Below are 17,069 nucleotides of genomic sequence, written 5' to 3'. Positions count from 1 at the left end.
TAAGATCATGCAGAACTCATAAAATGAGATAAAAGTTGTTCTCTTTTATTTTTTGAAATTGTTTTTTCCTAAACATTTAATATAATTCATCAGTGAAATCATTTGGATTTCTGCATAGAAACAATTTTTTTGATTATGTTTAATTTCTTTTTTAAATAAAGCACTATTTATGTTTTCTGTTTCATCTCATATCAGTTCTGGTAAGTTGTATTTTTAAGGAATTTATTTTCATATAAGTTATAGGGCTTTTTATCAAAACATCTATGTAGCCAGGGATTTAGCTCAATGGCATAAGCACCTGCCTTGCAAGCACGTGATACTGATTCCTGATACAAAAAAATATATATATATATATCATCTATATAGTTAATTTCTGCACTTCTGTCATGGTTTATGTCAGTGGCCCCAGGCCTCATGAGTTTGCATTGTGCATTTGTGATTGGTTCATTGTCTAGTGCTTAGATTGATGGTGTCAGTGCTACACCCACATAGGGGTGGAGCCAGGATGTGATGTAATGGCAGGAAGAAGGTGTGTCTTGCTCTTTGCTGGTTCCGGCTTGCTGTTTGCAGCCGCCATGAAAGGCCGCCGAGCCATGCCCGCCTGCCTGGGAGCCAACTGAGTGTGGATTAAAACTCCAAAAACTGTAAGAAATAAACGTTTCCTTTCCCAACTTGAGCATCAGGTATTTTGTCTCAGTGACTAGTAAAAAGTAACGAAGTCAACTTCCCCCAGTAAAGCCAGGGCCTCACATGTTAGGCAAGCATTCTATTAATGAATAATGCCCTGAACCTCCTCTTAATTCTTGATATTAATAAATAATATCTTATTATATCTTTTTCCCTCCTTTGCTCATCACAAAACAAAACAAAACACAAACTTTGCCTACACATTGTTCTTTTTCCAACAATGTAATTATGAGGCGCATAGTTGTGCGCTTTTTTTTTTTTTTTTACCAAATTTGGGAAATCTGTTGTAATTATTACTTCAAATACTTTCCCTGTGCTAATATCATTGTCTTGATTTTCTGTGACCCATCTGTTAACATCTTTTAAAACTGTCCCATATATTCCTAATTCACATATTTTCTAATTTTTTTCTTCCTGTTCTTTAGTTTCTATTGACCTTCTTAATTCACAACTTTCTTCCTCTGTTGTCTCTGTTCTGCTAATTGTCCTATCAAATAATTTAATATGCTCTCTCTCTCTCCATATATGTCCTATTATTACACATTTTTCTAGTTCTTCAAACATTGAGCAATTTTGGAATATACTGTAATATGGTAATTCTGGAGGACTATACTTCTAAAGAGTGGGGCTGTTATTTTAGCAAGAATCTTACTTGCTGAAAGCAAACTATATATTCTGTCTCACTTGCAGTACACAGCAGCTCAAATATTTGTTTAGTTCTTTTAGCCTTACCCAGGCTGCTTTGAGCCAGTCCTGTGTGTACATGGTTTGGGGATCAGTCAGAGATTTGGACAAAGGTTATACATAGAAGCTGGGAGTTTCCCTTCTGTTGTGCTTCCCAGCAAAGAGGGTAACCTAAAGTCTATTCTTTTACTTCTCCAGAATAGAAAGAAAGATGATTTTTTTTAATCAGAGTTATATTTATTTATCTGGCACAGCCTGCCCTCAGATTAGAAACCTTTAAAATGACAAACTTACCTAGATTCTCATATTTCCTTTCAAATATCGTCTCCTCTCAAGATTTAACAAGTTGCTCTCCGTTACTTTCAGGTAATTTTTGTTTTCATTTTTTTTTATTTATTTGTTTATTATTTGTGACAAGGTCTTGCTACATTATCCAGGCCAGCCTTGAACTGTACCCAGGCTTCCCTCAAACTTATGATCCTCCTCCCTCGGTCTCCCAAGGGCTGGGATTACAAACATGCACCAGCATTCCCAACTCAGTTATATTTTGTGTTTTGTCCAGAATTTATAACTATGCCTAATCAATTTTCAGTGGATTGATGTAATGTAGCCTTTTGTTGCCTCCAACTGATTTCTAATCATAAATTCTTTTCATATTGCTTTAATAACAAATTAAGTGATAGAATTTTTTTTGCCTTGCTTTACCTTTATACATTCTATTCCTTTGCCTGCAGTGTCCTTTCCTTTGTCTCGTGAATTATTAATAAACATTTATGGTTCTATCTTAACTACTATCACCTGCTCCAGGAAAACCTTCCCTGATTACCCCAGGCAGACCTAGATGTACTCAACCATGATTTACCCAAACTTCTATCATCTCTTTGTATTCTGTATTGATTAGTTTATGTGTATGTATTCTTGCATATAGGGGTCATCATTGTCATTTTTATTTCCTTTGTATTTGCTATATCACAGCCACAAACTGATGTTTAGTCAAGGAAAGCAGGAAAAAAGAACTGGAGGTGGGATGGGAAAGAGGGGAGAGCAGCACTGAGCCATCTCCTTTGACCACCTTTAGACTGAGTCAAAAACTCAATAAGCATCATTTAACATCTTGAGGAGTCTAACAATGAGAGGATGACTAACCATATTTCTGTATTCTTTCAATCCTATCCTCAGACAAATGATTTAAGGAAATATGGAAGAAGGAGAAGACGAATATATATTACAGGTCTGCTGAGTACTAGATACCTATATCTTATCATAGCTTTATCAAATAGAAATTTTCTATGCTTGATTTATATATTTTTGAAAGAAGATAATCAGGTTTTGCCACTTCTCCAATTTTTGAATAGCTAAAATTTCAGCACATAGCATTTAAATGGGAAATAAGTCAGACATATAGCATAGTCTAAAATTCATAAAGAAGAAAGCGAAATAAAACTATAAAAATGACATCGAGCTCCAGACCTAATTTTAAATGAAAAACGGAATATATAAAATATACATGTGCAAAAAGAGGGCATATTATCCTCACACAAAATAAACCTGTGTCTCTCTATGTAATTGTATATATTTGTACATGATTACATAGAAAGAAGCCTGGAAGAATAAAAAGCAAATTGAAAATAATAGTTGTGTTTGGAAAGAGAAACATAATTCATTTGGAGAAAGAAACTGAAGATATTTTCCTTCTTTTTAAACAATTATTCAGTCAAGAAATGTTTAATGATTGCCCCATATGTGACATTCTTATTCAACAAGAATGTATTTGTATATTGCTTGTATAATTTTTAAATGTTTTTAATTTTAAAAAACAAAGTATTATCTCAATAGGGGGAATGGGGCTGGGGATTTAGCTCAGTATATCAAGCACTTGCCCAGCAAGCACAAGGTCATGGGTTCAATACCTGGTACCAAAAATAAAATAAAATTAAATTAAATTAAAATAAGAGGAAACTAAAATGACAGAAAACCTCCATGGTACTTAAAAATGTAATCTTGTCTTCTTAATAACCAGAGATCTGAAACCTATAAGTGTAAATAAATGAATTTAAAAATGTTTATTTAATTATTTAATTTAAATGTTCTCTGTAACTCATTTTAAAACTTTTGTTCTTTTTTTTTTTGCAATACTGGAGATGGAACCAGAACTTTGTGCATGACAGATAAGTGCTCTATCAATGAGTTATACTTGTACCCCTAAAATTCTTATCCTCCAGATCTGGACCATACAGAAAAACAGATTTTTTCCCTTCTATAATACAGTTGCATTCTCTTGCACCAATACTTGTAAGGATTGGGGTTACATTGTAAAGTCTAAAGTCAGCAGGGGTGATGCCAGTTATAAACCAGCTGTCAACAGGTAAAAACAGCAGCATTTTTTTTTATTCCTATACTTGAACATCTCAGAAAATAAACTTGGCTTTCATGAAGGCCATTCTTCATGAAGTGATTACGATACAGGAATATGCCTTTGTTGAGTCATTTCTCTCTTACCAGGTAACTCTCACAGGAGACATCTTTTTATAAAATTTGATGTTGAAATAATGTAGTTGAGAGTATCTCAGCATTTTAATCTTTCTCCCTGATTCTTAATATTGACAAGACCTTCACTCAACAAAGAAGGCTACTGATTCTTCTTCTAACCATATCCTACAAAAGCCTTTGTGATCCTTGCCTGCAATTCTGGTGCCCCGGGACTTTCACCCCCTAACTTTGGGTCTCACCCCGCCTGCTATATGTATTGTTTCCCGCCAGCAGCACTCTATCCATCTCAAGATAGGTTTGTGATCCTCCTAAAGCCCGATTTTCAGAATAAACATACCTAGTTCTTTTAACCTAAAGGAAGAGTCTGACAACTACCCTAGAAAAGTGTGAGAAAATTAATTTCTCCAAATTAGACCGTTCATGCAACTGAAACATACAAAATTTGACTTCCACCTGAATGCACAGCAGCTTTCTTGATACTTTTTCCTGGCATTCTTGTTCAAAATAAATTCCTGCACTTGCCTGAAAACATGTATGTATGTGACATACACATTCCCTTCATTTTTTCTTTGAAAAAAATATTTCAAATAAGCACTTAGCTCATCTCACTTACTTTTGTACCCAAAGGGCTTTTACCCTTTTGATTTATCACGTGGTTTCATTTGAATTATAACTCATTTACTCCAAATTACACTGTTTCATTCTTTTAAACTCATATCTGTTTGTATTTATTGGATCCCTAAGACATCAGACAAGGATTTATCCAATAATTATATATGTGCGTGTGTGTGTGTGTGTATATATATATATATATATATATATATATATATATACAATTAGCAATGTTTCCCCATTAATTAGATGCTTTTACTCATCTCCTTTGAAAATCATTATCTACTTTGCATCTTTAGGATATTAGGAGACATATAAAACTTTTAAATCTAGATATCCCAGTGGAGGACATCTACCTAAAATATCTTGGTTTTTAGAAAAACTGAAATATTTAAATCTTTTGGACAGGGATGAAGATGACATGACTATTCATTTTGCCTAGAAGCCTATACCTAGAAAATTTTTTAAAAAGTTTTTCTAGCTGCTATCTGATCTCTGTCCAAGTTTTCCTAGATGTAAACCAAATATATTAAGAGCCTTAGTTTAATTATCTCACAGGGTTACTGTAAGAATTTTGCATAATATACAAAGGCTTCACTTAATCACATAAACTATAATAAAACAAAATGCTACCAATAGTAATGCCACCTTCTATAAGTAAGACACTTTATGAATTCCAAAGTCTCTTAACACCAAGACATTTAAATCAAATTTTATCGTCATTCTTTTTTTAATCTCCTTTTCCCCATCACCCATAAAACACTTTAGTGTAATCTCTTACCAGGAACTTTAATTACAAATGCCAGCAAAGATTTACATATAACACAACAGAAGTATATTCTGACATTTCTTAAACTCTTCCATCCTCTCAGATTAACTTCATTTTCTTCCTTTTTTATAAACCTTCCTATAGCCTCCTTTTAAAAAAAAATCAAGCTATATAGCAGTATGATAGCAATTGTCACCATTCTGAATATTTTAGTTATCTACCTTAAAACTCTTACAAGTGGCCTTATAGCTTTTTGCTGCAAATAAAATCACAGCATTGGGGCTGGGGATTTAGCTCAGCGGCATAAGCGTCTGCCTTGCAAGCAGGCAGTCGTGAGTTCGATCCCCGGTACCGATAAAAAAAAAGGAAAAAGATAAAATCACAGCATTTTAAAAATTCCTGACTCTTAAATTTTCCCAGATTTTTAGGGTCCATAAATTTCATGCCCATAATAGGATCATAGCTACTAGAAATTTATAATTTTAAAACTTAGTTCCTATGTCCAGGAATGCAGATTCCCCAAATTAAGGTCACAAAACTGAAAGATTATACTGCAAAAAACGGTAAGCAGTATAAACCAATGAACTTTATTTTTATGTACTTTTCTTTCTTCTTCTCAATCTCCCTTTTTCCTCCTTCCCATTCACTACATTCCTCTTCCTGATAACAACAACAAATATTTATTGAATGCCTGTAATGTTCAAGACCAAGTGTGCTGCATGCTATAAAAGCATCCAAGACAAAACACGCCAGTAAAAAGAGAACAAACATTACACAAAACTTATTCAGATAGATACATGGCTTAAAATTACAATATCTGCTATAAAATAAAAAGAATGAAGAGTCAAATCTTTGCAACCAGAAAATATTTGAATTACAAAGACTCAGATTTCTCTAGAAAAATGACACTGACACAGGGCCCAAAGGATGAGTGGGAAGCATCCTCATCAAGACTGGAAAGGTATTTTTCCGTTGAGAAATCAGCATCATGTGAAGAATTTAGGAAAGGAAACAATCTGGAAGGATTTGAATGATCTGTGGCAGTGACAGGAGAGCAGTCCAGTAGCGGTGTCAGAAAGAAAAGTGGAAGAAATCCAGGAGGAGCCCACACTGACCAGGGAGGGCCAGATTCTTCAGGGCGAGGGTCTTGTATGTCAAGAATTTTTTGTTTTGTTTTAAATAAAATGTAATAAGAAACCAAGAAAAGCGTCAAGCATAATAAAATAAGCAAAGGTATTTCTTGGATCCCAAAGAATAGGAGGAGGGATTTTTCCTACAATACACTGGATATGGAATTTAATTCTGAGTAGAAAAAAAAGGACAGAGTAAAAAACACCAAGTTCAAGAAAGGGGCTGCGTGGAATATGAAGAAAGAGAAAGAGAAAATCGAGAAGGATTTCAGCTTCACAGATAGTTTTATTTCTTATAAACACATAGATATTTATTATATTATTCTTGATATAGTTTACCATTTATATAAATAAATTATCACAAAAAATTTTACATAATGAATGCTAAGAATTAACTGGTTCTCCCCCCTCTCTTCTTTCCCAGACTTTAAGATGAGCATATCAAATTTAGGTATGTTTCCCCCTGGTACGTTTTGGTTCCTGAGCTTTTATTCTCCAGACTTTTAATAGCAGAGATCAGGGACTCTCTAATTAGCTTATCTTTGTTTTTGCATATACACCATAATCCTCACAGGTTCCTAACAAACACAGAATTGATATAAAGATTAAATGAAATAAAACACAACAGTTAGCTGTAAGAGCTCCATATATTTTAACTATTATTTCACTTACTATGGTCTACTATTCTCAGTCCTAAATATAGGCCAGAACATTAGAACTTAAAAAGAGCTAAGTACTGTGGCATTTTGAATGCATATTTATTATATACAGTCACAAATACATATATATAACATGAACACATATAGCATATTTCCAACATTGAATTTATGGTCTCTGAAAAGACATTTTTCTGTGCTCATTTAAACATTAAATAACGTAATGTTACTTTAAGGTTTTTTGTCACTAAAATACTACATTTAAAGAAAAGCTTAAAATTCTTCATTTATTTGTGCACAATTTCAATCTAAGTCAAGTGCAGTATGATCATTAACTTCTAAGATACCAATGCTACATTCAAGTAATTTATAGTTACATAAAACTTCAATAATATTCATTACAGTTCATATTATGCTTTAAAGGCTCATTTTTATAATATCAAATAATCTATGCAAAACTTCAACCTTATAGACTAGAATATTGACACGCAAATTTCTGCTACAACAGAAGGAGCAGTCTTCGGTGGAAGAACATTATTAAAATCATATCTTTTCACTTAATTTCCTTTGTACAAATAGCACAGATCTTCTCATTTCTCCTTCCTTCCAATTCACAAATACAATAAAAGCTATCTTTGGAAAGGTCTCTAAGTTAAACATTATGATGAAATTAGTCCCGGATCCAAAAATTACCACAACCTATGACAGTTTTTGTTACCCAGAAGTCTGAAAAATAACTCACTGAATCATTATGTGAACATTATATTTTAAATTATATTTTAACACCAGTGAACCCAGAATTTGCGGGAAAAAAAAGAGAAAGAAAATACTTTGTCACTCAAGATTCTGCAGTTTATATTACTTGAGTCTGGACTTAAATTGTTTTAGTAATCATTCCTCCATGCCCACTTCCTTGTTCTTAATCACAAATCTAATCATGTACTTTTTAAAATATTCAAATTAAATAAATTTATCTACTTAAGTAAATATCTTTCAGTTAACTTCTACTGATAGCCTACGTAGGGACCTCATTAACAAACACAATGAGAACTTTCTAGATTTGTTCTAGCAGTTTATAAAATTCATATTAGACTTCATTATTGAAATATAATAACATTCTACTCATTTATAAATGGGTATAAAAGATTAATTTTATGTTCTATTTTACTTACCAAGCTCTGCCATTCCACCCCACTGCCTGAACAATATTATCAGTTCTTTGGATACTCATTCTTGCTAAGTAAAAGGATATTTCTTCTCTAGCTGGATTAATAATCAACTTTCTAGATAGTTCATTTGTAATTCTCTTCTGGTTAACCCTTAGCATTACAGCAGCTGTCTGCCCAACTCAAGCTAATCAATGTATGAAGGGGGAAGGAAAAGGAGAAATTTAGTTATGCAAATAACAAACAAAAAGTAAAAATGAAGGCGTTTAGCCACATAAAAACAGTCGGTCTTACTTTTTTACACTAACAGGTTATAACTCTGTTACACATTACAAAAGTACGTAGGTCATAAACACAGGAAACAAGACACATGAAGAGAAAAATCTAACAGGTTTATAGCAATGCAGTCCAGCACATACTAGCCACTGCTTACTGCTTGTTTACATGCAGAAAAACACAACTTGGCCCTGGGCTGAAGACATTTTTCTCTTAGTGGAAAGGTCTGACTTTCAAATTCTAAATGCCTTGCCTCTCAGTAGTTGTAGCATTAGGTCCCTTATCCTACAATAAATGTCATCCCAGGCTTTAGGGCAATTTTCTCCAAATGTAATCTGTAAACTCTTGCAACAAAATAATCTGAAGTGTTTATGAAAAGGCAGACACCTGAGTCCACTCTAGAGCTCCTAAGCACAACAGATAACTCTTACATACCTTAAAAGTTTGGGAGATGTTTTTCCACAACCATTTCAGACCTGAAAGACAGACTTCAACACAACTCTTTAGGCCTCAGAATTACTCTTGCTAGTTTGACCTTGACCTTTTGTAACTAAGATTCTACGATCCTTAAATGGCCTTGGTAATTTTCCTAGTGTAGACCATTCAGAAATTGGAACAGTTCTTTAACTCTCCTTGGTGTCTAAGGTTACATTGTGGTCCCCATATGCTTGTACTGTGGCTTAGAGCATCATTTGGTCGAGTTATTTTGGTTGTTGTTTTACTTTACTTTGTCTGATTTATAAATCACTTTAAACTATTTTATGCCTTTCTTCTATAATGGACTATACCTGTTGGTGACCACTGTTTAACATTTAGGCTAACAATGCATGTTGCCTACTGTATTAATTCCAGGGCTGTTCCCATTTTAAACAACCCTAGCTAGTCTGCTCAGTACCTGCTATAATGAATAGGATTTGCACAGACACACATCAGAAACATGAAATCATCAATAAGTGAAAAAGTCAAACAATGGAGATAGCAGGCAATGATCTCACAAATTGTTTCAAAAGCCCATGTTCATAATAAAGAAAGACAATGATTATGGAAAAAAGAATAATGGAAAGCCCTTGAGGACTGAAATAGCAGACTATAAATTTTATAAAATAAAATTTAAAATTTTTTCACTCTATTCGTTTGTCTTTATTTTCATGAAATCTATTAAGAAAGGTTAACCAAGGGCCGGGGATTTAGCTCAGTGGCTAAGTGCCTGCCTGGCAAGCACAAGGGTGTGAGTTCCATCCCTGGTACCACAAAAAAAAAAAAAAAAGGGAAAAGAAAAGAAAGGTCAACCAAAAGACATTTAACCCAGGGAGAAGGTTAGAGTGAAGAAACAAACAAAAAATAGCATTGGGCTAATAGAATTCAGAAGACTTGAATCTCTCCTAGCTTCTCAGTCACTTGTTAGATTTTCATCTTTCTCAACTTTTCTGTGCCTTGCAACTGAAAGTAATAAACATGTAGTGTGTGTCTTCTGGGGTTATTTTTAAAAATTAAATAATCTGATTAATTTCCATTTAAAAAGCATAAATACTATAAAAATCACAAAGTATTATATAAAGTAAAACCTTAAGTACTATAAATATAAGGAGTTATTATCGCTGGTTAAGATGTTACATATTTTATAATTGATGCAAAATAATATTCACAAAGGACATGAAGTTAAGGACTTTTTGTAGTTGCTGTTTTACATTATTTAAGAAAGTATAAATCACATACACGCAGATAAAATACTGAACTAAAAGGCTATAACACAGTAATTTTCTTTGGTTCGAAATAATAAGGTGAAATTATGGCTTATTTTATTTTCTCTTTTATATTTAGACATCGTGTAAAATTTCTAAATATTCTCTAAATCAATCCAAAATAAACCACAACATTTATATTGATGTAAATATTGTGACTGATATTTGCTTTGAAGTAACTGCATGTAAATAAAAACAAATTTACAGTTGTAAAATATTCTGCTAAATGTACACTTTTTTCAATCGTGTCAAATCTTATGTCTCATTTAATAAAGTTGCATCATATCAGCTTGCTGTCTCAGACACAAAAACTAAGAAACAAAAGTTAACTGATTTACCACGTTGAAATAAAGTGTTTAAATTGTCTGAGTCCAGAAAGATTGAAGACTTAGGACCCTGTACTAGGACCTTAGGGTGTACCATTCCCCAGTTATGCTGAAGAGGAATGTGGCTTTTGCTTTGCTTTTTTTTTTTTAACAGCGAGAGAAAAGCTCTATTTATATAAAACAGAGTTGTAATAGTTAACAAAAATCCTATCTACTCACTGCCACAGTAGGTTTCTTCTATCTTCTTTCAACCACTAAAATAAATCAAATGTGTTCCTATAATTTTTATTTTTCATTATTCCTTTGAATTCAGATTTTTATTTTTAAGCAAGCAAATAAAAACCTTTTATCTATATCTAAGTAGTTCAATTACCTTGAACAAGTCATTCAATGCACTCTCACTTTTCATGCTTTTCAAATACAAGAATTTGGCTAGTTGATCACTTTAGTCCTTCAGCTCTGAAGCTTCGTATTATTACATCAGGACTATGAGATATTTACAATAAATTAAATGGACACACCTTCTTAAAAGAATAATGGTTACAAAAACAAGGTTGGTTGTCTGTAAAAAAGAAAACAAAGACCCAGAATTAAAAGAGTTTGAAAATCTTTCTGGACCAAGTCCAGCTTCAATTACCCAAGGGTTGTCTGGGGACAATGGACAAGAAAAAACACTAAAGTTTCTTAGATCTTGCAAAGAGAGTCTTTTTTTTTTCTTACAAAAGAAACAATACACTATTCCTACATTCCCTTCGTTCCTTAAGGCATGTGTGCAAAACACAGACATACACATCAGTAACAACCACAACCAAGTGTTTTGGTATTGGCATAGAGGGAAAAGAGAAGCCACTCATTTTGCTGAAATGAAAGTATTTTAAACCCAGAGAAAGTGATTTTTAAAAAAGAAAATAGTAATGTTTTCAGTCCTTTTGCATCACCTCTTCTGTACACAAAACCTCCCAATAGCTCCTGAAATTGTGCATTTTCTTATGCACATAGAGAAAAAATTGTGTTGCTATTGCAGCAACATCTAAACAGTTTCCTGTAAACTTTCTGGAATGGAAGTCATAGAATTTATGATAAAACCCTGTAAAGTGGTGAAACAAATTTCTTTCGTATTTATCATTCATTTTATTCTGTGTGCATTTGAAGGAAAACCTTTTAAGAGCACCAATAATGTGAGAAAGCTACAACAACTAAATTTATGTTAAGTATCACATCACTGGTCCTCCTGGGAGTTCAGGAAGAAAGCTTAAATCACATTTCCTAACACATTGGAGTGCTTCCCAGAGACGTGATGGCCCACAGAGGCAAACCATCCAAAGCACACTGGAATCTCAGAGATGGTGACAAAGAAATATTTACTTTGTTTAACAGAAGCAAATTTGAATTACGCTTTTATTTTTTTGGCATTGTACAAACTTTCTTACCCCATTTTTCTCCTTTCCTTCCCCCACCCCCTCCAGTTTCACCTGACTAAACTGCAGGTATTTGTTCCATCACCTGACTTACAGGCTGGCTAGAAATATTAGAAAAAAAACAATCTACCATTGTTACATGAGACAACAACCTTTCATGTCCTTGAAGCTCACCATGACCTTTCATCTTTCCTATCCCCAATGGTCTTTCCTAACAACTAAAACTACCCTCCATTGGGCTGAATTCCAGATTGTCATAAAAAAGAACCCTGTCCTTTCAAAACAAAACCAATTTTTACACCAAGGTGGGGGAGAAACACAAGTCCATTGTTCCCTCACAGATGGAAGTTGGAGTTACTAAGGCAACTGCTCTAATCCTCTTTTTTACCACCTTTTTCACATCACTGGCCTATCAAGTATGCTACCTTTTAACTCATAAGCTCAAAAGCTGGTAGTCTAACTGGCTGCCCTAATTAGCTACGATTTTCACACTACAGACAACATGATGAGCTAATCGAAATTTGCAAAATAATGACGTACCTCCAGCAAATATTCCTCCTCCTGAGCCCCAGTCTTAGAATAACAATAATGAGACCATTATTAGAGAAGGGCATTAAAATGCTGCACTGCTGCTAAACAGAGAACTTAATTGTTCTGGTCTTGTCCATTGAATCAACAACCTATTGTTGTGGACTTGAAAAATAAAGGACTGGAGAATGGGTGCCATGATGATTGGTCTGTGCGGGCCATACCGGCACTCTGTAGAATTGTTTTCTTTTGAAACTCTTGATGGACTAGTAGTTTTGTTTAAAAGTAACATAAAAGGCGATTGTCTGGATAAAAGTCCTATTTATTGAAATTCTTAGAAGCAGTTGCATGGATTTGTTCCTGACCTCTGAGATAAAAACATAGTGACCATAATAACATCATTTGTAGAGAGCCTGTCACCACTGCCTACAGTAACATAAGATAAGAGACAGTCTTTTCTAGCTACAGTAGGAAGGAAGGAAGTACTTCTGAGCAGAAAGCAAGCATGATAAAAGGTCAAATACTGGGTAAAGCTCATTAATCTATGAAAGGGAGACTTTAAAAATAATGCTAATTTAAGAATTCTGTACAACTGCTACAGATTCAAGCACAAATAAAAAGCATCCAACTTTTCTTTTTCTTCTTTTTTTCTTTCCCACTTTGAAGTTTCTATTCTTTGGCGGAAGACGATTAAAGTAAAATGATGATTACTAAATAACTGAAACAAGATGTCTTCGGACAACCTAGAGAACAAAAAACTCTAACATTTCCAGATAATTATTCTCATGGTCATCCTCATCTATAGCAAGAATAATAAAATACTGGTATTAAGGTTAACCAGTGTAGGATTCTTAGCAGCGCACTATTTACTCACTGTGAAAATGTCTCCTATGTGCAAGCCCAGGACATGTTTTCTGTAACATCAAGCCAAGATTTTGGTGCTGAATTATGGGGCGGGGGTGTACCTTTTTTTTGTGAGAGAGTATTGGGGGTTGGGTCTGTTTGTCTGTCGCCTAGTGAAATCTGCATTATATAAAAATGTATTAAATTGTAAATAAGACCTCTTGCTTCATTCAATCTGTGCTTTGCTTCATTTATCTTCATCTTGTTAGGCTAAATTAATTAACAATCTCACTGTTGCACACTTTCTCTTTTCATTACATCAAATAATGGCCTGTATAAGGAGAAAGATCTCACCGCGGGAATTCTGCAACTTTACTGCTACAAGGAATTTCTGTGTATCAACATAGCAATATTTGTCATTTAAGAATTTATTAAATGCGCCATTAATTGCTAACAACTAAGGTAAATCTTTCACATATCAACAATAGAAAACCATGTCCAAAAAAAAAACTAAAAAAGTTTCAAGACGCTTTAAAAAGGAAAACAAATCTATGGACAGGTCTCACTGTCAGTTTCACCTAAAATAAAAACACATACATACAGATTTAACAGGTATGTTTTTACAAGTACAACACAATACTACATAAAAGGTTTGAAAGACATACCCCAAGCTGTTCTGCCCCTTGTTTTGGAATGTCTAACATGTGATAAATTGGATGATTAGAACTTCATTGGTAAACCCCATCATTTTAAATCTATGAGTGAAATGTGTTAAACTCTTTTGTAAGTTTTCTTTTCTCCTTGAAACACTGTGGCATCTGGAGTTATGCAAATGGACAAAACAGTAAAGCCCTTTTTAATCTTTCCTTGATCAACCAGTGCTTCTTTCTCCAATCACAGCTTTGTGCGTGATATCTTTCTGCTAGCATTTCTTATTTAATTAAAACAGACACCGACAGAAGGACATGGATTAGTACTGTAATGATGCATTTACTTAGATTAATCGGAGACTCCTTTTAGAGTAATGGCTTAAACAAAGAACAAAAGGAAATTGTTATGAAACAGCCTTTCATCCCAGGCAAAGGTCCCATTATGAGGTTTTTAATTTTGTCAGCTTCTGTTATAGTCTGCCTTGCTAGTAGAACATGAGAAGTGCTTTTACCCCCAATAAAGCCAGTTATTATAAAAACAGCCATTAAAGCTGCAAATTAAAATGTCTGATTTTAAAATAGGTTACTTAGCTTTCAGAATCCTCTAATTAGCATGTTGTGCATTGTTGTGAGGAAAAGAAGACAAAAATGCTAATGACCTACCGCCAGGTGACCACACTGCTGTGCAAAATAATAAGGACCTTTCCAAGTAATATGATGAATTAACCAAGTGCAGGTCCCCCATCCAACACGCTTTCTCCATGTACAGCTCCAGATGGATGGAAGGCCATAACTATTAAGATGTTCAGTAATGCTGTTTCTGTCCAGAGGACTCTCAGACAGCTACTTTTTATATAATCTCTAAAAAACCAAACTGCTCCCAATCACAAAAGAATGTGAATAAAATACATTACTATAGTCTGAAAATAAAAAAAAATTACAGTTTATTTCAAAGCATAGGAATTTTTTTTTTAAAAAGTGTCCCTAATAAAACTACCTTTGCCTCTTTTCAGCCAACTTTTTCCCTTCTTGAGCAAGTTGGATTTACAGACTATAAAGAGAATTAAGGTCTGAAAGCTTGGTGTTTACTCACAGCAATAATTTTTACACTATGTTGTCTTTTAGTGGACCAAGAACAACTGAGTTTTGTTTTTCTGAGCCACATGTTTCCCCATTTTACAAACTGCACTCAAAATTACATTATGCTAATCAAAAATGATTCTTGACATAGGATGTACAGTCATATAACACATAACAACAGAGATACAGAATGTCACCATCATGTCAGCATCATACACTGAACTTAAATAACAACAGATAAGACATTATGAGGTGATGCAATAGATCATCACTGTATATGTGGGTCCAGCCAAGATGTCACCATACACCACATGATCATTCACTTGTTTCCTACTATTATGGACAGCTAAGTTAGATAGAAATTAATAGACAGACAGGTATGAGCCCCTTTAGTCAGTGCAGAAGACTAAAACACATCAACACTGTGGCTGGAGACACATCTGAAGGCCAAGCCCCAAGATGGAGACACAATGGCCAGACCTGCAAGTCTCCTTAAGAGATAAACAGCAACTTGAAATTATACTGTAATTAGCAATACTTAGTGCAGTGAGGCCAGGTAGGTATCAGATACCTAGGAAGTTGACCAGAATATAAGGACCCATTCTCCCATTCCTTCCTGTCCCTTTCCCAAAAAATCCCTTTGTTCTTTCTATGTTAGAAACGCTAAAGTTAATGGTGCTAGCCAAACACTCTTGCTGCGTGCCTCCCTTCCCTACTGGACTCATATGTGTTAGCTAAGTGACTATACTTTAACCCTATAGATAACCAATTAAAGTTGATTCGTGTTGTATTCACCTTCTGATTTTGCTCTATAGAACAGTTTTGAGGAAACAACCTTTGTAGCAACCCACTTTTGGACCCCTCCTATCTCTCAGGAGCTTTCCCTCAATAAACTTTTCTTACCCTGAACCTCCTTTATTCTTGAAATGCCTCAATAATTAGGGGATATAAACTGGGCATGTCTGACATCTAGCAGATTGGGAGTTATTTTTCCTCTGTCACACTACTATATATACTTAATTACTTTCCCTACTTGCATTTTCTGCCTTATTTTGTTTTATGAACTATATGATTGTGTCCTACAAAACCATTGTATTTTAGATGAGTATGGTGTGGGAATATCTTGACAATTCCCTACAGAGGAAATATACTCAAGTCTCATACAAATATCACTAAATTGCTTGATCTAGGAATTTCTGAAAACCAATATGAAATAGATATTGTCAGTGGGATAGCAAGAAATTACATAAGATAGTTAGTAACATTTGACCAATTGTGTCCTTTGAAACAAGAGTTAGAATTTTATCAAATATCTATGGCCATGACCAGGAATTTAGCTTAGTGGTATAAGCACCTACCTAGCAAATGTGAGGTTGTGAGTTCAGTCTCCAGTATGGGAAAAAAAAAAAAAATCTGTGGCCACAGAATGCTGCAGTTTTGAACAACCCGAAATCTAGTGGCTGAAAATAATGAGTATTTACTTAACTTACGTGTTTGCAGGTCAGTTGGGTATGTCTCTGGTTTTAGCTGAGTTTACTAACATATTCTGTAGTGGCTAATCTGTGACTGATCTAGGATGGCCATGGCAAGGACAAAGGAGTAACTAACCGTGTCCACATGTGTTGTCCTTCACCAGGATAGCCCAAGTGTTACTCTGTGGTGACAGAAAAGGCAAGAGTATGAACAGAAATGCAGAGATACAACTGGATATCAAGGTGCAGGCCTGTAATCCCAACTATTCTGGAAGCTGAAGCAGAAGGAGCAGTTTAAGAAAGACAGAGCGAGAGAGAGATTAGACAGGAGGAACAAAGGGAAGGGAAGGGAAGGGAAGGGAAGGGAAGGGAAGGGAAGGGAAGGGAAGGGAAGGAGAAAAAGAGAAAGAAAAAATAAAGGTCAAAAGCACAAGTACCTTTACAATCATCTGTGTCACATTTGGTAACATCCCATTAACCAAGGCAAGTTAAATGACTGATCCTGGGGTGAGGCTAAACGCCCTGTCAAGAACAGAACAT

General features: G+C 34.4%; 1 protein-coding gene across 30 annotated transcripts in view; it reads right to left on the bottom strand.

The window, feature by feature from the left end:
* Sox6 (SRY-box transcription factor 6) overlaps window positions 1-17,069 on the bottom strand; it is a 559,037-nt gene that overhangs the window by 380,129 nt on the left and 161,839 nt on the right. Inside the window, exon 1 of one of the 30 annotated variants that reach the window (XM_063251838.1) lies at window positions 8,201-8,297. The exons of the other annotated variants lie outside the window; for them this stretch is intronic. The gene's annotated coding sequence lies outside the window, so the exon portion shown is untranslated. Of the gene's footprint in view, window positions 1-8,200; window positions 8,298-17,069 lie in introns of those variants that run through there. 30 annotated transcript variants of the gene reach the window in all.

This window comes from Cavia porcellus, unplaced genomic scaffold (genome assembly GCF_034190915.1).
Source record: "Cavia porcellus strain 051 isolate PalLab524CR breed Dunkin Hartley unplaced genomic scaffold, mCavPor4.1 scaffold_6, whole genome shotgun sequence".
Taxonomy (NCBI): domain Eukaryota; kingdom Metazoa; phylum Chordata; class Mammalia; order Rodentia; family Caviidae; genus Cavia; species Cavia porcellus.
The sequence above is the reverse complement of the archived record's forward strand: the minus strand, read 5'-3'. Positions and strand labels throughout refer to the sequence as shown.